Source organism: Schistocerca serialis, chromosome 1, assembly GCF_023864345.2.
Source record: "Schistocerca serialis cubense isolate TAMUIC-IGC-003099 chromosome 1, iqSchSeri2.2, whole genome shotgun sequence".
NCBI classification, from domain to species: Eukaryota; Metazoa; Arthropoda; class Insecta; order Orthoptera; family Acrididae; genus Schistocerca; species Schistocerca serialis.
The window spans coordinates 1004990368-1005011260 of NC_064638.1; positions in this window are offsets into that span (position 1 = coordinate 1004990368).

Below are 20893 nucleotides of genomic sequence, written 5' to 3' on the forward strand. Positions count from 1 at the left end.
AAACGATTATACAAGAATATGACTCTGCTATACATCAGAAGAAAAACTAATAAATTTGCAGAATTGTGGTATTACGATATACTTTTTGTTACTGTTGTTGCATGTTGGCTTGTGTGGACAGGATAAAACGGTGGAACCAAGTGAGTGAGCTCTGGTTAACATTCGAACAGCTATTTATTTATTAACACTTGAGTGAAATGCAAAGAGCAATTTCTTGGACAGTAAAACTATCCTGAAATCTTATAAGGCCAGCAAAATAACTACTTTCTCCTCGGTATATGTCAGTTATAAAGTTATCATGCTTCTTTCAACTCGCTCCATCTTGTTTACTACCAACTCATGAGTCCCAGTTTCACGTCCATACGGCTGTTCTATTAACTCTTGCAAAGCCCTGGGCGGAATTCACCCGCAACTTCGAATCCGAAATTGTTTCCACATCCTATTTCCTTGTATGGCTTGGAAAATTTCGTCACGGAAATTATTGTTTACTTTAACGGCAATCAATCTCAAGGCATCTAAATCACTTATTTGCATGGGCAGTACTCTGTTTTGAAACTCCACCATAAAATACAAAAAACAAACTACGTGATCAACTGAATTCAACGAAAAACGGTAACATTCATTTAAATTCCCTGTAAGGGGGTCCGCAGTTTCGCAAACGGAGGATCAAGGATTGTTCGCCCGGCGTCACTATTGTGATCTCTCAACCTAACCTCACCATCAAGAACCCTTATTTTTCCTTTACTGCTGGTCTGGAGCCATTCATGAGTAGCATTACTGTGTGTTACAAAAAGGTGTGCCTAATCCTGGTCCATACCAACTAAGTCATTCATACCATACAGGTAATGGTTAAAACGGGCAACCTCCGTGTTTGATTGGGCGTCACACTATCCTCACTCTGTAAGACGTCTATCATCTCTTCAAACTCAGCAGTAGTTGCGGCATGACTCAGATTTCTTTATTGTGCTCGATCATTTGTCCCACCACCGGCAAATGACTATTTTGTCGTACATGTGCCATTAACCATAAACTTTCGTCACCGTAGTTCGTTGATTAATTCTCTTAACCTCAAATAAGCCGATCCTTCACACTGCAGGGTATTATGAAAAATACCGGGAAATACTTTAATGCAACAAAAAATATCCATCCTCACTCAAAGAACTGAGCTCGCTCTGTTACAAAATGTTGCTTGCTTGCTTGGGTGGACAGGTTAAACGGGTGGAATTAGTTGACTGAGTTCAGGTTAACATTTGAACACACATTAATACTTGAGTCAGATGGAAAGCACAATTTTACTTGGACATTATTATCTGTCTTAATAACTGAGATCATATAAGGAGAGCAAAAAGTTTTAACGCACTGACTCAAGAAAATTATACATCATTTAGCGCCCCATGGAATGAAGGATAAACATAAACGACACGTTTACAATTGTTTCCAATTTTTATTCTGCATACAAGGAAAAATTTGCAAAACGCACTCTAATGGAATTTCTTTAACAGTCACTATCTTACTTTAGAACCCCTAAAAAGCAGATTAATTGCTCATTTTACAGATCGGAATCGGATACGTTTGTACTTCGAAATGGCTCTGAGCACTATGGGACTTAACTTCTGTGGTCATCAGTCCCCTAGAACTTAGAACTACTTAAACCTAACTAACCTAAGGACATCACACACATCCATGCCCGAGGCAGGATTCGAACCAGCGACCGTAGCGGTCGCGCGGTTCCAGACTGAAGCGCCTAGAACCACCACGGCAGGCACATTATGTAACTCGAATCAAGGGATGCTTTGAAGCTGTCACTCATCCACTGGTTATTTGCCTTCGTGTGCCTGTGGACACATTGGAGAAGTCCCCCACGGATCCCTCGCTCAAAGAAAAGAAGCATGTCAGGAGCGGACTTAGCGACAAGCGGGTAATGGATAGTACAATGTGGCATAGTGCGGGATAGCGTCATATTTTCCGCATGATCAAAACAACAGAATAGCTTTGTCCAGTGTTGACGCGACTTTGGAGTAATTAAATTGATGTGGACAGTCTGCATAGACGGTTCAGCGTCGTGTGCTGACGGCTGGACTGGTACACACATGTCACTGAGTCAGTTTCTCACTACCAGAAACCACTAACGTCTCAGTCTTCAGTGGCTACCTGGACGCCATTACTGGCGTGCAGAGTGGCAAAATGCAAAGTCGGCGGAGTAGTGCTGATAGACGCCACCTTTGTGAACGTAGTCGAACAAGCTGCTTTGTTGAACGGCTTAGCGGACAATCGTCAGGTTTCACGGTTTGGGGCGCCGTTGGCGGTTGTAACATGCGATCTCGCATCCTGCACATTGAAGGCAGTATAAATGGCAACCGCAGAGAGATTTCGGAGTCCGATGCGATGTCCTTCCTGCAGGGAGCTCCACATGCGATATTTTACCAGGACAGTTCCAGGCCACAAGTAGCGAGGAATGTGCAAGACTGCTTTCCTGGCCAGCACGTTCGATGCCGATCGGCCGTGTCTGAGATACGGTGGTCAGTAACTTGTTCGATCTCGTCCGCCTGCAAGCATTTTCGATACTTTGTAGACGCGCCTACAAATCGTGTGCCAATGTGTACCCAAGGAGCATATCCAGGTAATCTACTATGCCCTGCCAGGATGTCTATAGGAGTATAAATGCAACACATGATGGCATCACACCGTACTGAATTCTCATGGTCAAAGTGCACTTGCACTACCGTAGTTCTCATAATTTGGATATTTCATTTCCCTAATCGAAAGAATAAATTTCATTTTTATCTCTTGTCTCCGTGATGTAGTTCGAATGCGCCTTATCCGACCAAGGTTTCCAAATTTTCCTAATTGGTTATCTCTCTGTCCTACTGCCAACCTACTTCTATACGTGCCTGAATAGAACAAAGTCTGTTCTATGGAAGCTTGTCCAACTTTGAGGTGCAGAGAATAAAAAATAAAGCACCTACGGTGATTTATGTACACATTCAACTTCGTTATTGCCTAAACACTGCCTTTTTCCCACTAAATTATCACCATAGTACATAATTAAAGTTTACATAATGTTATCCATGTAGCATATATGTATTATTAACTGATTGTATATTATTTCCTACCAGTGACAGTATTTATAATAATTGTCATCGACAGTTCCCGTACTGCATGCTACATTATATGATCCTGACAACTAAGGTGAGTGAGAACTTCAGCCGGTGAGATACTTCATTATTTTCATGCGATGAATTGGATGATTGGTTTCATATGCAAATCGATTAGATAATTTGGTTATACAGACTGTACGTTGATGAAATTTCACATCAGCTATGATTTTCAAAGGATTCAAACCGATAATATTTAATATATACCGTAAGACAAAGAAAACGACTCACCGCGAAGGAATTATCCGAATGGGACCGAAATCGATAGATGTGATGTGCATGCATAGACAAAAAATCGATTACAGTTTCAGATAAAATTGGATGATGTATTCAAGAGAAAGTATGGCACTTATGCAGCCAGTTATTCGGCTTGGCATTGACTGACAATTTTGCTGGGTGTCCTTCTGAGGAATATCGTATCTAATTCTGTCCAGTTGTGGCATCAGATCGTCAATATTAGTAGCTGGTTGGAGGGCCCTACCCATAAAGCTCAATACGTTCTTAATTGGGGAGAGATCCGGCGATCTTGCTGACCAAGGAAGGATTTGGCAAGCATGAAGACAAGCTGTAGACCTGAAATAGAAGCCCAGGATGGCTTGGCATGAAGGACAACAAAACGCGGCGGAGAATATCCTCGACGTGTCGCTGTGCTGTAAGGGTGCCTTAGACGACAACCTAAGGGGTCCAGCTATGAAGAGAAATATCACCGAGGACCATCACTACTGGCTGTCGGGCCGTACGGCGGGCTACAATCGGGTTGGTATCCCACCGCTGTGCAGGGCATCTCTAGAAACGTCTTTCGCCTGGAAGCACATTGACGGAAGTAGAAATGTGTTCAGTGATGAGTCGTGCTTCGAATTTAGCCACGATGACCAGTGAAATTTTGAAGCACTTTCTGATGAGTAAATAATCTATTTTTTTCTGAAATTGTATTCATCTATTTGTCTGTACGTGTAGAACACATCTACAGATTTCCGACCCACCCCGACAATTCTTCGTGATAAATCTTTTTTTTCTTTTTTTTTTCCTTGGAGTGATTATTCTGAAGTCGTATTGATCACAAATAACCTAGATACTTCCAAAACAGAAACGTTATTAGAGAACTGAAAATAAAGTGGAAAATGAATTTAGGTTTCAAATAAGGCGACTGAAGATACAATATCCACTCCTGGAGAATTAGCGTGTGCGTTCAATCAGTGTTAGATGAATTAGTAAAACATTGACGAAAACAGTTTCGACGATAAGAGAACAGATGATTCTGAAATGTAGTGCCACAGGAGAACGCTGAAGATTGGTTGGGTAGATCACGTAACTAATGAGGAGGCACTGAATGCAATTGTGCAAACAATAAATTCGTGACACGCTTTGACTGAAAGAAGGGGTCGGTTGATAGGACACATTCTGAGACGTGGATGGATCACCAGTTCACTACTGGGGGTGGGGGGGGAGGGGAGGATGGGGGAGGAGGGAGGGGAGGGGTAGTGCCTAGGATAAAAATCGTAGAGGGAGGCCATGAGACGAATGCACTAAACAGATTCAGAAGGATGTAGGATGCAGCAGTTATTCCGAAATGAAAAGGGTTGCACAGGATAGAGCAGCATGGAGGTACGCATCAAATCAGTCTTTGGACTGAACACCACAACAACAGCAAAAGTGAATTAAAGGTCCAGATATTTCAGACTTGCTATCATCAGCTATGTTTCTAATAGATGCTAGTCTGACTGATAATGTAAATCTTTTACTCGACTTCTCAGCTAAGCCATTGTTCTAGAGCTACAGCAACTACATTCTTCCACAATAATGTGGAGTTGGTTATTGTTTGTTGATTAATTTATTTATTCATACCAGGTGTGCACTTGCTGAACCTTGCGTCTGTTGAAGCTGTATTTTTTAGAATTCTTATTGACTAGAAAATTAGCCACTCATGAATTAAGCTTTTTACGTTTCAGGATTTATGAATGATGATTATTAGTCATTTCCAAGGTAATTTATATCCCTCACAGATAAATGTGAAAAATTCAAGTTTACAATTGAGAACATTAAATTTGTTGTCTGAAGAACTTTGGTTGACCATGTCAGATTTAAAGGAGAATATGTTTATGGCCTTTCGGATACTATTTCATCAAGACAATGTTCACTGTTCTGATGGAATTCAGGTCTGTCGTTACTATTATTTCGTCTGTCGTCATGTCGGTAGATTCTCTAGCTTCTTTCCTGTCGGTCACATGGTGGAGAATTTCTCCCTGAATCGTAACTGCGCGCTGAACTGTTGCGTCTGAAGTAATTCTGTCTCCCTTGATAATAATTGTTTTGGTTCCCATATTTTCTGTTTCTATGGTTATCTCTGTCATATTCATTACTACGTAAATGTGATCTTTCTCTGTAACTATTATTCTGCCAACGATTGTCGTACGGGTGGTGTCTGTTTTGGTCACGATTTGCGTTGTAAGAATAGCCTTGTCGTATCTGGTTATTATTTCTTTCATCGCGGAATTGTGACGGATGTGACCTGTAATTGTTGTGTTCCTGTTTTCGCGACCCGCGATTGTCAGTGTCAATTTACAATTCTTGTAACAGTCCCTGAAAAGCATCAGTGTCGTCTTTGCAACGTCCTACCAAAATAATATGTCATAAATGTTCAGGTAATTTGATTAAGCAAATGCGGATGAGTTCTGAGGGGCTGTATGTGTTTGACAGATACTGATTCTAATGCAACATGTCTTCAAAATATTTCACAAGACTGGAAAATTCAGATTGTTCGAAATGTTTCATCATTATGATGCTATGTTTTACTCGGTCTTGTGTAGCTTGAGACCAATATGCTGAGAGGAAGGCATGATAAAATTCTCTTTCACTGTGACAATCGTGAATTCTTACAGCTGGTTCATTCTCTAAATAGCCACACATAAATTGTAATCTGTGCTCTAATGACCAGTTGGGAAGAAAACAATGAGGGAATTGATGAAGCCACGCTTGTGGATGAATGTCATTGCCGGAACTCTTAAATGTTTTGAATTTACGTGTAATAATAAACGGCTTATAGTCAAAATCATCATGTCGTTGAGTAGCATGTCAGCTATTGTTACGTCGTTTCGGCGGTTCCATCTCAAAATTCGGTGTACCTTGCCACTTTCTTTCATAATTTCCGAAGTGCCCTGTGTTATTATTTTGTAGCTGTTCCGTATTTCAATGTCCCTCTTCCCTCTGTCAACTGATCTTTTACTTCCCGGATTTCTCCTTTGTACTGTGTATTGATTTAATTCTGATTTTGTTTGAATTTTCTAATTTATTCATACTCTTCTGTGTCAGTGAAGGCTACCGGTCTTGTGTCATTCAGATCATCATCTACCTTTGTAGATAAGTTAGTGAACTGATTCGAAGGTTCGGCTACTTTCTCCGATAATGAACTGATTTCCTAAGTGTGTTTTTCTGAACCAAGTTTCAGAGTATCCATTTGTGTTGAAAGCGTATCTACTGTGTCCTTTAAGTTTTCTTGAGTTTTTGCAAGTTGCGTAACCGAATCGATAGATGCAACTGAGTCAGTTTTAGTTTGCAAGGTGTCGTGATTTTCATCAACAATCGTTCGCAGTTCCTTTATGGCTGCTTCATGATTTTGTAATGCATTTTCATGACTCGAAAAAATAGATTGTAAATACTCACAAATCTGTGTTTTTAATTCATTGCCGACTTTTTGACATTTCGATTTGCTTTTAAGTAACTCAGCAGTTAAACCTTCACGTGTTTGTTCAAGCGTGGTGTCTAACTTTTGAAGTTTTTGTTCCATTGTGTCTAAATTTTGAAGATTTTGTTCCATTGTGTCTAAGTTTTGAAGGTTTTGTCCCATTTCTTTCTGAATTTGTTCAAGTGTTGTATCTAACTTTTGAAGCCTTTGTCCCATTTGTTGTATTAATTGTACTTACAATGCACTGGTGTCTGAAACATGTTCCTCAGTGCTACTCAGCAGTGCATTTGAACCGGCAATATCCGCATTTTGAAAAGCAGAAAATGTGCCTTGACTTATTTGAGAAAACGGTGAGAAAGCAAAACATGAATCTACAATATTTGCAAGATTGTGTCCTGTCATTTCAGATTCCTGAAGCGAGCTGTTGCCGACCGATCGATCGATAATGCTTCCCTGTTCACTAACTGACTCACTGTGTACACCATTCTTTGCCGCCTGGTCCATTTCCCTACGCACAGTTACCAAATTACTATGTTGAACGTTAGTAAATTCCTTACACGGTGGCGCTAACACACTGCTTTCGTCTTCACTGTTTTTTCTTAGTTTACTTTGGAACCTAGTATTACTTTTTTCACAAGCCATAATTGTCACAATATTTAACACGGTAACACAGAAAAGCATAATTTGAAGAGTAAAATAGGAAAACACATTAACACAGCACTGAAAATAATATCTAGTTAATTGCAATCGCAGCTGCGAAATACTTGATGCAAATCTACAAGCATGACACAACTGTTTTACAGTACAACAATGAAAAACTACAACTACAAGAAAATATCAGAAGATTCCAGTTAGGTATCCTCGGCTAAGGGTCGATATATGAAACGTTCCCTTTGGAAAAATTATAAATTACTGTGCTGGTAAACCTCTTACGTTATTTGATTTTCAAACAACCGAGCAGAACTGAACGTACTCAGACATTTCTCTGTTTACTTAACCTGATCATCACTAAACTGACACACAATATTTTTAGCGCAACGCAGTCTGACTTTCAATAATGCCTACAAAAGAATGGCCCTGGCTAACAATAACCTATACCTTTCATGAATCACTTACCTCACAAAAATCTTCGTTACTCGAACTACTGCAATACAGCGAGCGCCACTATTGACAGCTAAATAAAAGATTCTATTGAAGGCACTAACTACTGATAGGTATAGTTAGCAACAGAAAGATTTTGATAGAGAACAAATAATGTATTTACCTTAATAATGTTCAAACGTCATTTTATATATATATATATATATATATATATATATATATATATATATATATATATATTCTCTTTCTAATGAACACACGTCCAGATCGTCCACTCTCAAAATTCTGAATTCTGCCATCTCTCTCCCCACATCCACCGCTGCTGGCGGCTCACCTCCAACTGCCCAACGCTACGTGCTGTTCGCATCAAACTGCCCAACACTACAATAGCAAATATTCCAACAATGCAAACCAGCCACAGACTGCACACAGCACAGTCAGTGATTTTCATACAAAGCAGTACGTGGCGTTACCAACATAAAAACCTGAACAGCCCACTTACAATATAAATACTGCAAAAGGATGTTCTCCATGTGAAATAAGTCCATATTTGATGCTGAAGTATACTAAGATAAAGCATAGCAATACGAAACTAGAATAATGTCTTGAAAGAAATTCTTATTATCTTTGTTATAAACTAAAGGAGCAAATTTTCTAAGTAATCAATACTTTCCTAATAGCATGAGTTAGTACTTGTATGTGTATGTATCAGTTGTTAAGATGTTTTGAGACTAATGAGTGACTGAAGTGATTGAAACTAATATGAGCTCTCGATCAGACCACAAAAAGTAAAAATTTCTGGCATAATTAATTGTTTAAGTACAGCTATAACATTTTACATTAGTTTTTATTCATGAAATAAGAAGTCATGTGTATAGGGCAAATTTCAATTCGATTAATTGTAAATAGATAAAAGATTATAATTAACTAATGGACGAACATTTTAGTGAGGAAGCTGTAGGTGCAGTAAGATGCAACGTTCCTCCAACAGGACATAAGTTTAGAATTTTGAGTTGACTATGCCTGTAATATGAGTAGGTGAACTATTTTTGCGGAACAGATAAAAATCTGATAAGTCGTGCTGAGTCCGGTCCATGGATAACAGGTGCTATTATGCAGTTTATACACTGTTGTAGAGAACAAGAACAGAGTGTAACGATAGGTGAAGTACTAGTATTATCTGCGTATATGCAACGAAAAGATTTTTGAGTTCGGATTAGACTAAAGAAATCAGTGGGACTGATATAAATATGTGCACGTTCCATAAATGATGAAACTGTAAAGTGAAAACTAGTGTCGAAGGTATTGTGAAATCTGTTCGTGAACCTAAAAAACAAATGAACGTTTGTAAATGGAGTAACGATATTGACATGCTGGGTAATTTGTGAGTGAAATCCTGTGTCTGGAGTGTCTTACGTAATACAGTCGAATAATTTCGCTGACACAGACGTTACAAAGAGATGGAAACTTCACTTACCTGTGTTCAGCCCCATGAATCGCTTCTTGTCTGTGGTTCGGCGTGCAGAGGATGGGTTTCCTTGAGCTGATTAATCAGGAATCCAACACGAGTATGAATACGAACACGGTATCGTATCGCACTGTATCGCCAACTGACTGTCAACTCTATCAGCGCACCTACTCGGTGACAATCGCTCTGCGACAAGAGGAATTTGACTGTCGGCTTTGTGTCTCACACAAAGCACCGTTAGATTCTTAAAAGCACCCAATTAGAGCTAATACAAAAGCAGGCATGTTGAGGAAGCTTCTTGTGACTATTATCAACCTTACTGAAATGTGAGGCAGGCTGAACGTATGTTGTGATGTGTAATGAATAACAAAACTAACGAATTCTGCTGCAGAATAAAACAAAGAGTTGTTAGGGAAAGTAAACTCTAAATGACGTCCCCATATTGCTTGGATCTCCCAATTCGGTTTCTTACTCTGACGCGACAGAAGTCAGGGAATAGTGATACGCACCTACAAAGGTGTAAAGGGGCGGTGCATTGGCGTTACTGCCGTTTCTGCTCATGTGATTAATGTGAAAAGGTTTCCGCCATTATTATGGCAACACGATGGGAATGAACAAACTTGGCACGTGAAATAGTAGTCGGAGCTAGACGCAAGGGACATTTCACTTCAGAAATTGTTAGGGAGTTCAATATTCCGAGGTCCACAGTGTCAAGAGTGTGCTGAGAATACCGAATTTCAGGCACTATATGTTACCACGAGAGAAGCGGCGTTTGTGTAGGGTTATCATTGCTAATATATAAGCAATACTGCCTGAAATAACTGCAGAAGCCAGTGTGGGACGCACGACGAACGTATCTGCTAGGACAGTAGGGCGAAATTGGGCGTTAACGGGATACGACAGCAGTCGATCGACGGGAGTGATCGACGGGAGTGCTTTGCTAACAGCACGACATCGGTGCAGCGCTTTTCTTGGACTCGTGGCCATATTACTTGGACCGTAGATGATTGGAAAATTGTGGCGTGGGCAGATGAGTCCCGATTTCTGATGCCAGGATTCGAGTGTGGCGCAGACCCCACGAAGCCATGGACTCAAGTTTTCAACCAGACATTGTGCAACCTGGTTCTGAATTTATTGTGGTGAGTGCTGTTTTTATATGGGGTGGACTGGGTCCTCTGGTCCAACTGAACAGATGTTGACTAGAAATGGCTACGTTCGCCCACTTGGAGACCATTTGCAGCCATCGTGGTCTTCACGTTACCAAACACATATGGAATTTTTATGGTTGACAACGCGGCATATCACTGGGCCACCGTTGATCGTAATGGGTTTTAAGAACATTCTGAAGACATCGAGCGGATCATTTGGTCACCCAGATCAATCGGCGTGAATTGCAAGGGACATTTGTGGGACATAATCGAGATGTAATTTTGCGCACAAAATCCTGAACCGGTAACACTTTCGCAATTACGGAGGGCTATAGTGGCACTGGGGCTCAATATATTCTCCATACCACATGGAGTTGCTGAACTACGCTGGCAAAAAGGAGGAAAGACTCTATATTAAAATGTATCCCATGCTTTCGTTACTTCAGTTTGTGTAATCTAGTTTTCTCTTGTGAGGAGATATTTTTGTTGTATAATAACAACCTTTATCTCAACATAACCCTTATGAGGTGTACAAAGATATTTAGAATCCACTGTATGACGTTTTCATCGAACCTGGTCCGTGCTGGACACATGATAGTGTACGAGTAACAACGCGATAGATTCGTGATGATTCATCTCAGTCTAGCAATGTAACTCATCACCTGGGCCCTGTCCTTCTGAGTGGCACCGTCTAACAACCACTGACGTCACCTATCACCTGTCCCTGGGTCCATTTCGTCGAATACTGAAAATGTGTTATTTAGATTATTTCAAATTCTTTGTAGATGAACAACGAGTCCAACATCTTTGCAAGACCAGCTATTTAAACACTATGCTGAAGTGAAAAATGATGAAATTTATGGACTACAAATCGAATCGTTTATGTACATGTATAAGAGAAAGAAAACTACGTACGACGAAGGAGTTACGCAAATTGATTACAAATTGATATTCATACAGATATCGGCGGAGAATGCAAAATTGTAAACTTCGGCGGCCGATGAATGAATGTGTGACGCTGCAGCGCAGCTGGCAAGGACAGTAAACAGGGAAGATGTCGGTCAGTACCAGATCATTAAGTTTTTGAGAATTTTATTCCCTACACACACTCGGAAAGAAATTATGCCTCACAGACAGGCGCGTCAACAATATACACAGATATAAGCATTTGAGAGAGGACGTTCATTGGGCTCAAAGAAGCCGGTCGGCGTAATCGGCGAATCGCTTGACGTATGACTAGGAGCGATGCCACCACTATTGGACCATGTCGGTAAGAATGGCTGAACCATGGCCGAACATATAGTGAAGGAAGAAGTGGTCGACGTAGAGAGACGACAGAACGTGAAGATCGAGCAGCAGTCAAAGGCATTCAGCGCCCCAGATTCATCATTATCATCGATCCGAAGTGCAACTATTGCTGCAGTGACCACAAGGACCAATAATAGGCGGCTCACATAAGGGGACTGAATTCACGGCGCTCCTTGCGGGAGTTGCCACTGACCTCTGTACGCGAAAAACAGCGTTTACTGTGGTATCGGGTACTTTCGACCTGGAATTTTACTTGGTGGAGTAGGATAGTTTTCTTTGATGAGTTCCGCTTCGAACTAAACCGCAATGACCATTGGTGTGTCTGGAGACGCCCCGGAGACCAGTGGGATGTAAACCAGACTGTCATCCGTCATACTGCCTGATAGCCAGGAGTGACGTTCTGGAGTGCTATTTCCTTTTTTAGCAGGAACCCTTTGATTGTCATCCGTGAAACCCTTACAGCACAGCAGCACGTCGGTGATATTCTACGTCCCGTTTTGTTTCCCTTCATAGCAAGCCTTCCGGTGCTTATGTTTCATGTCTACAGCTTGCCATCGTACTTGCCAAACCGCACCTGCCTGCCATATCTTCCTCAATTAAGAACGTTTGGACCATTATGGGCAGAGCCGTGCCACCAGTTCTGGCTTTGGACGGTCTAAAGCACCTACTGGACAGAATTTGAAACGATAACCTTCAGAACATCCAAAAGCACTATAAATCAATGCGGAACTAGGTAACGGCCAACATAAAGGCCAGAAGTGGATCAACAAATTACTGGCTTGCTCAATTTATAAAACTGTTTCCCTTGAGTAAATCTCCCAATTTTCTGAAATTGTAATAATTTGTTCGTTTGTAAGTGTAAATTACATCTACCGATTTCCGTTCCATTCGTGGTAATTCCTTAGTGGTGCGTCGTTTTGTTTCTCTCAGAGTGTTTATGTATATTTAGTTCATACTGAACGATGCAAATTATAAGTGCAAATGAACTGTGATGGTAACACTAAATTAAAAACAATGGACGCCCCTACATGGATGTAAGTGCAGAGCTATGATTCGTTGAGTGGCTGAGTGGCATTATCAAGTCGATTAAAAAAAAAAAAAAAAAAAAAAAAACCCTGTGTCAAGGCCATTCAAGGGGGCTATGTAATAGAACAATAAGAAAAAGAATAAAAAGCATCGACAATCTCCTAAGATCTGAGATGATGCAGAAATTGTTATGTCTGTGTAATATTTTAGTTATCTGTTTGTTTTAAAACAACTGATAGGTTTAACTCAGTTCTTGTATCACTTGATTCTTATCGCCTTTTCTGTCTGCAGAGGAATCAGAAGGTGATGTTGTCGTAAAACTTATATTACTTACGGTTCAAATCTGTAACACTTTTGTTTGGTATTACTAATATTTCCTGTTCTGACATTCTTTTAAATGTTTTCACAGCCTTTTAACGGTGAACGCCTAATGAAATTTGGTGTTTCTAATGCGGAGATGCCTTTGATCGGCCGCCATTGCTGCTGCCTCAAATGCATTTTGTACGATCGTTTCAAGGAAAACGATCCTATTAAAAGAATACTCGTTTGTAAATGGACCAACAGTCATTGATTCTGCCGATTTTACCTCTGCCGTCATTAAGGAAAGTATACTTTCTCTTCCTGCTAGCCACATAAGACAAAAAATATACGAATGTTCATCAAAGAAAAGGTGGAACTATAACGGGTCTTTAACAACATTTTGGTCACCTACAGCACCGCGGAGTTGACTTGTACCTCAAGCAAGGTAGGGCATCATCTCACCGTTTAAGAGCTGAATCAGAACGGTTTTAGTGGCACTTGAGGAACATCCATGTCACGTCCTCTTAGTTTTGTACAGTGTATCCGAGAAGTCACTACACTCTAGGCCGAAAATTTCCGGGGGCGAGGGAAAGTGACAACCTCTCTCCCCTCGTGCTCTCGGAGAAAGTATACAGCGTAGACCAGTATCTTTCTATAAAAAATACTTTAAAATCGATATTACGTAGGTTTTTTACAATGTCGAAACAGGAACTTTTTATAGCTGCTCAGAAGTTCCCTATCGTCTTCCAAAATATTAAAAATTTCCGTGGGCGCCCTGCCTACAACTCTCGGTCAAGACATCATATTGTATACTAGAGGACTTACATATAAGAACTATGTATCCGCAGGATTTGTATGCGACCTTTGCGTCCCCATCTCCTCATTGGCATGTGGAGGAGCATCTCAGGTTTTATGCTTCGACAGGTTTCCTCGATGTTTTGCGCACTACTTCATTAGACTTTGTGCAACATGGAGCTTCTTAGTCATCATAATGAATTATATTTTGTGGCAAAATTCGAGCATTATGGTGGACGCAGATGTTGTTAAACCACACACAACTCAGCGGCTTCGAGGCTTCTTATCACGGAACAGGTATCTACAGTAGCAAAGACATAAATCATAACATTCAACTCTTACACGTAGTGGATATATTCTTAGGCCTGAAAATCACCTTCCTCCTTTGTGAAATGCGATGTATCGTATATTCATCACAAAGTAACGTTCTTGAACGAGACACGGGATTTAGAAATTGTACCGCTACAGCACGACAGGCTGCAACTCACTGCTCCACGTCGTTTTCAGATAATTCACACACAAACATCGATCTAAATCATTTTAGTTTCAGATCTATTTTAATTTGGTCATGCATTGCTGATCGCGGTACTTGAAGTTTCATTGCACTTTCACAAATGGGTTTTATTGCAGATAAATTTGTTGAGCGACGGAGGTACACATTCTCTCTGACGTTTTGTTACTTCATTACGCGTCCTGTCATTGACAGTACCTGAAACAAAAGCACCTTTCTACCAGGCGGGCAGGATTGCTATTCGAGGTAAATACTTTCCAAAATGATCTCTAAACGTACTCATCGTCAATATCACGGTTCGCCGTATCTTTGTACGTTCGTCCGCCCACTCACTCTCCATTCATCGCTTCCCAATAGTGTACATGTGTCCTCTCACAGCAACCTTGGCTCCACAGCTGAAATAACGCAATAATAAAGTCAAGAGATACAATACTGACATCACAGCTTTAATGCAGCTTCAGATCAGGTATACCAATAAATCAGCTACTGTTACGCCATCGAGCGAGATGTACACAGATCCGATCTATAACGATGTCAGCGAGATAATGGCGGTAGTTAACCGGTCATGAATCAGGATGATTTCCCAATGCTTCAGGAATATTCTGGCATTGCCCATCGCTGTCGTCAAGAGAGCGGAAGTCAGTGCTACACACAACTAGATAGTTTTGTCTTATACTTCACTTATGAGCATATTAGCAGCAAAAACTTAAATTTTTTAATAATAACTCATTACTGAGGACCATTACGGGTTCGTTAATCATTTGTTACAGACTACACATTATTCGCAACGCTATTAATACAAAATCCAGAAAGTACATAATATAGGACGTGATGTTGTTTAGCGATTTATTTATGGACTTCGACAACAATGAGAACACTAAACTGTGGGAGATTTCGAAAAAGTAGAAGGTTCCCAGACAACTTAGTAAGAAAAACTTTGTATTCTGATAGGATGATGTGAGCCAATTCGCTACTTCAGGAGAAACAAATAAATAAACCATCAAGATGGGTTGTAATGTAGACAGTTTCCCTAACATTTTTTAACTGTATCGAAGCAGATGTTCATTAATTTGCCTTTAAGCGTAGGTTCCACAACTGCCTAATTGGTTTTAGGAGGTACATTCAAGTTCTAAGGCCTCCGATTTTTTTTCTAATTAACTACTCACCCGAAATCGATGAAACAGGCTTTACTTGTCGACGTAATCGCCCTGCAGAGGTACACATTTTTCACAACGCTGACGCCATGATTCTATGGCAGTGGCGAAGGCTTCTTTAGGAGTCTGTTTTGACCACTGGAAAATCGCTGAGGCAATAGCAGCACAGCAGGTGAATGTGCGGCCACGGAGAGTGTCTTTCATTGTTGGAAAAAGCCAAAAGTCACTAGGAGCCAAGTCAGGTGAGTAGGGAGCATGAGGAATCACTTCAAAGTTGTTATCACGAAGAAACTGTTGCTTAACGTTAGCTCGATGTGCGGTTGCGTTGTCTTGGTGAAACAGCACACGCGCAGCCCTTCCCGGGCGTTTTTGTTGCAGTGCAGGAAGGAATTTGTTCTTCAAAACATTTTCGTAGGATGCACCTGTTACCGTAGTGCCCTTTGGAACGCGATGGGTAAGGATTACGCCCTCGCTGTCCCAGAACATGGACACCATCACTTTTTCAGCACTGGCGGTTACCCGAAATTTTTTAGGTGGCGGTGAATCTGTGTGCTTCCATTGAGCTGACTGGCGCTTTGTTTCTGGATTGAAAAATGGCATCCACGTCTCATCCATTGTCACAACCGACGAAAAGAAAGTCCCATTCATGCTGTCGTTGCGCATCAACATTGCTTGGCAATACGCCACATGGGCAGCCATGTGGTCGTCCGTCAGCATTCGTGGCACCCACCTGGATGACACTTTTCGCATTTTCAGGTCGCCATGCAGGATTGTGTGCACAGAACCCACAGAAATGCCAACTCTGGAGGCGATCTGTTCAACAGTCATTCAGCGATCCCCCAAAACGCTTCTCTCCACTTTCTCAATCATGTCGTCAGACCGGCTTGTGCGAGCCCGAGGTTGTTTTGGTTTGTTGTCACATGATGTTATGCCTTCATTAAACTGTCACACCCACGAACGCACTTTCGACACATCCATAACTCCATCACCACATGTCTCCTTCAACTGTCGATGAATTTCAGTTGGTTTCACACCACACAAATTCAGAAAACGAATGATTGCACGCTGTTCAAGTAAGGAAAACGTCGCCATTTTAAGTATTTAAAACAGTTCTCATTCTCGCCGCTGGCGGTAAAATTCCATCTGCCATACGGTGCTGCCATCTCTGGGACGTATTGACAATGAACGCGGCCTCATTTTAAAACAATGTGCATGTTTCTATCTCTTTCCAGTCCGGAGAAAAGAAATCGGAGGCCTTAGAACTTGAATGCACCTCGTAGATACTATTTAATTATCTTTTGGTGACAGTGAGGCTATTCTGGAGAGTGCTGAAGAAATGTATAAAAGTTTCATTCTTGGTTTGCAGGGAATTATCAATTAAAAATTTCATTTTAGAAACCAAAATATATTAATTTCAAAGTAAAATGTACATTAGCTAAAGGATAGGAATAAAAATTGAAGTAAACGTTAATACTTGTAATTATTTACGTACCCCAACTTTTACGACACATTTCTACAGGATAGCGAATGCTTTGTATTTTCCAGATGCTGAGGATTATCTGCCACCTTATTAGTGTTACTCAAAGGTCAGAAACTCCGATTGTTGACGCCAGAATCTTAGGCAGAAATCACTCATATAGCATATGTCCACACCAGACACCGAAACAAATGACTGGTGACATGAAGTGGGGCCCGATACAGCCTCTTCACTATCTTCGCTAAAATTTGCGCCGGACGGACCTGTTGTTAGGGATATCGCCTATATGTGTACGTGTCGAGAACTCCGCTCCTGACATCACTGTCTGGCCCAAAGTTTCAGTATAGCGTCAACCATGGAGTGCTGTTGTTGTGTGTGGTTTGTATAGGACACATCCTCTGCTACCATAAACCTAGGCAAATAAATGTAAGACTAGTGCTCAGCACTTTATTAGGTTGCAAAACCTGTTTAATTAATACGCATTCCAAGTTAAAATATATTTGTTTGCAATGTTTTCCATTGGCATATTATTGGTACGGATGCATTAGTTTGTCCTTAGTATACCTGACCCCACGTGTTTCATTTAATGTTATATCCCAGAAATTTAGTATCGCCATCTACTTGGAATCGATTAATTAATTAATTTCATTAATAATTTATAATCATTTCAGTACGATTATCTTGTTTTATGACAAAGATTTTTAAGGCATACAGTAGTTTATTGCCATAGTTTTCCTCTTCTAAGCACTCGAGCTTTTGAAAAGCATGATATAATGCTGTTGATCCTTGCATATTGGCATTATGTATTTTTACTCTAACAGTCAGCATGCGAGCAAAGAAGTATCTGGCTCATCGCTAAGGTTATTCGAGATATACCCCTATCTTGAAAATGAACTTGATTTTTTTTTTGTATACACGGGGTTCCAACGTATACATTAGTTATAGCATATGTTTTATCATACGATTGTTAGTTATTGCATAGTTTTCTGTAAATACTCTTATAAGTGTGTTACTGCTTGCTATATACAGTATATCTGTGAATGTAATGTTGATTGTTTCCCTAACATTTTGTAACTGTATCGAAGCAGATGTTCATTAATTTGCCTTCAAGTGTAGGTTCCACAACTGCCTAAGTAGTTTTAGATACAATTTAATTATCTTTTGGTGACGGTGAAGCTATTCTAGAGAGTGCTGAAGAAATATACTAAAGTTTCAGTCTTGGTTTGCAGGGAATTATCAATTAAAATGTTCATTTTACTTTCAAAGTAAAATGTACAGGACAGAGTAGGGTGGGAAAGTTTTGGAATATACAATTAAGTATTTCACCCATCATTTCACCGTTCTCCGTTTGAGTGCCATGACGACCAATGAGAATCTAAAGAGGTGATATTACTACCACAAACGATTTTATGTACAGTGAAAACTTGTCGGAGGTGTTTCGATTAGATTAGTGAGTTTTAAGGGTGTTAACTAAGAGGTCTTAAGTCTCTTTCCCAACACAATACGACCGAGAAAGGACGTTCCTCTTGGAGGAAAGGATAGATAGCCAACTCTCATTTCATCGTTTTCTTAATATACACATCAAAAAAAGTTTTGCATTATCCCGGTTCCCAGAATCCTGAAGATAGACGTTGACTGTGGATACTGTACCACAGACACAGCCCCTTTGACTGTTCAGAGATGTCACTAAACCCGCCCAAATATGTAAACAACCGTGCATGAGTAGTGCCTATTACACAGAGAGGATCCGACAGCTGATCAGTCCCAGTCATTCCACCAGGAAGGAGGTACACGGCTTGTTATTGTCTGTAGTTCAATCACTCCTAGACGGTCAGTACCGTGGTTCTACCGCGTCCACATTATTACTTCGTGCCGGGAAGGGCTCTAAACAAGAGAAGTGTCCAGGCATGTCGGAGTGAACCAAAGTGATGTTGATCAGACATGGAGGAGATTCAGGGAGATAGGAACTGTCCATGACATACCTCCCTACTCACTACTGCAGTGGACGACCGCTACTTATGTATTATGGCTCGGAGGAACCCTGACAGCAACGCCACCATGTTGAATAATGCTTCTCGTGCAGCCGTAGGACGTCGTGTTACGGCTCAAACTGTGCGTAATAGGCTGCATGACGACTAGGTCCATCTTTGCAACCACGACACCATGCAGTGCGGTACAGATGCGCTCAACAACATGCCGAATGGACCGCTCAGGATTGGCACCACGTTCTCCTCACCGATGAGTGTCACATATGCCTTCAACCAGAAAATCGTGGGAGACGTGTTTGGAGGCAACCCGGTCAGGCTGAACGCCTTAGACAAACCGTCCAGCGAGTGCAGCAAGGTGGGGGTTCCCTGCTGTTTTGGGGTGGCATTATGTGGGGCCGACGTAAGACGCTAGCGGTCTTGGAAGGCGCCATAACGGCTGTACGATATGTGAATGCCATCATCCAACCGATAGCGCAATCATATCGGCAGCATATTGGCGAGCCATTCGTCTTCATAGACGACAATTAGCGCCCCCATCGGGCACATCTTGTCAATGACTTCCTTCTGGATAACGACATCGCTCGACTAGAGTGCCTAGCACGTTCTCCAGACATGAACCACATCGAACGTGCCTAGGATGGATCGAAAAGGGCTGTTTATGGACGACGTGACCCACAAACCACTCTGAGGGATCTACGTCGAATCGCCGTTGAGGAGTGGAACAATCTGGACCAACAGTGCCTTGATGAACTTGCGGATAGTATTCCATGACGAATTCAGGTATGCATCAATGCAAGAGGACGTGCTACTGGGTATTAGAGGTACCGATGGGTACAGCAGTCTGGATCATCACCTCTAAGGGTGTCGCTGTATGGTGGTACAACTTGCAACGTGTGCTTTTCATGAGTAATAAAAAGGGCAGAAATGATGTTTATGTTGATCTCTATTCTAATTTTCTGTACAGGTTCCGGAACTCTCGGAACCGAGGTGATGCGAAACTTTTTTTGATGTATGTATATATATATATATATATGTTTGTTCCTGGTCGACAAATCGTAGGAACGTGTCTTGATTTTCCTTTAGTCTTGCTTCCATTATCAACCGCCACGTCAGAATTTCCTCTATCGTACCTTTGCCTTTCCTACAGCCAAACTAATCATCATCAACACATCCTCAATTCTCTTTTCCATTTTTCTGTATATTGTTTTAGTCAGCAGCTTGGACACATGTGCTGTTAAGCTGATTGTGCGATAATCCTCGTACTTGTCAGCTCCTGCAGTCTTCGGAATTGTGTGGATGATATTCTTCCGAAAGTTAGGTGGTATGTCGACAGACTTGCACATTCTAAATACCAACGTGAATAGTCTTTTTGATGCCACTTCCTCCAATGACTTTATAAGTTCTGATAGAATGTTATCTATGCCTTCTGCCTTATTTGATTTAAAGTCTTTCTAAGCTATTTTAAAATTTGATTCTAATTCTGGATCCCCTATCTCTTCTATATTGTCTCCTGTTTCTTCTTCTGTCACATCAGACACGTCTATCCTCACATACAGGCCTTCAACGTACTCTTTCTACCTATCCGAACCCTCTTCTGTGGGTAACCGTGGAATTCCCACTGCACTCTTAATATAATTGCGCTTATTTTTAGCTTCATCGAACCTTGGTATCACTTTTCTATATGCTGAGTCAGTCCTTCATAGCCTCATTTCTTTTTAGATTCCTTCACATTTCTCATGGAGTCATTTAGCCTTAGCTTCGCTTCACTTTCTATTTATTT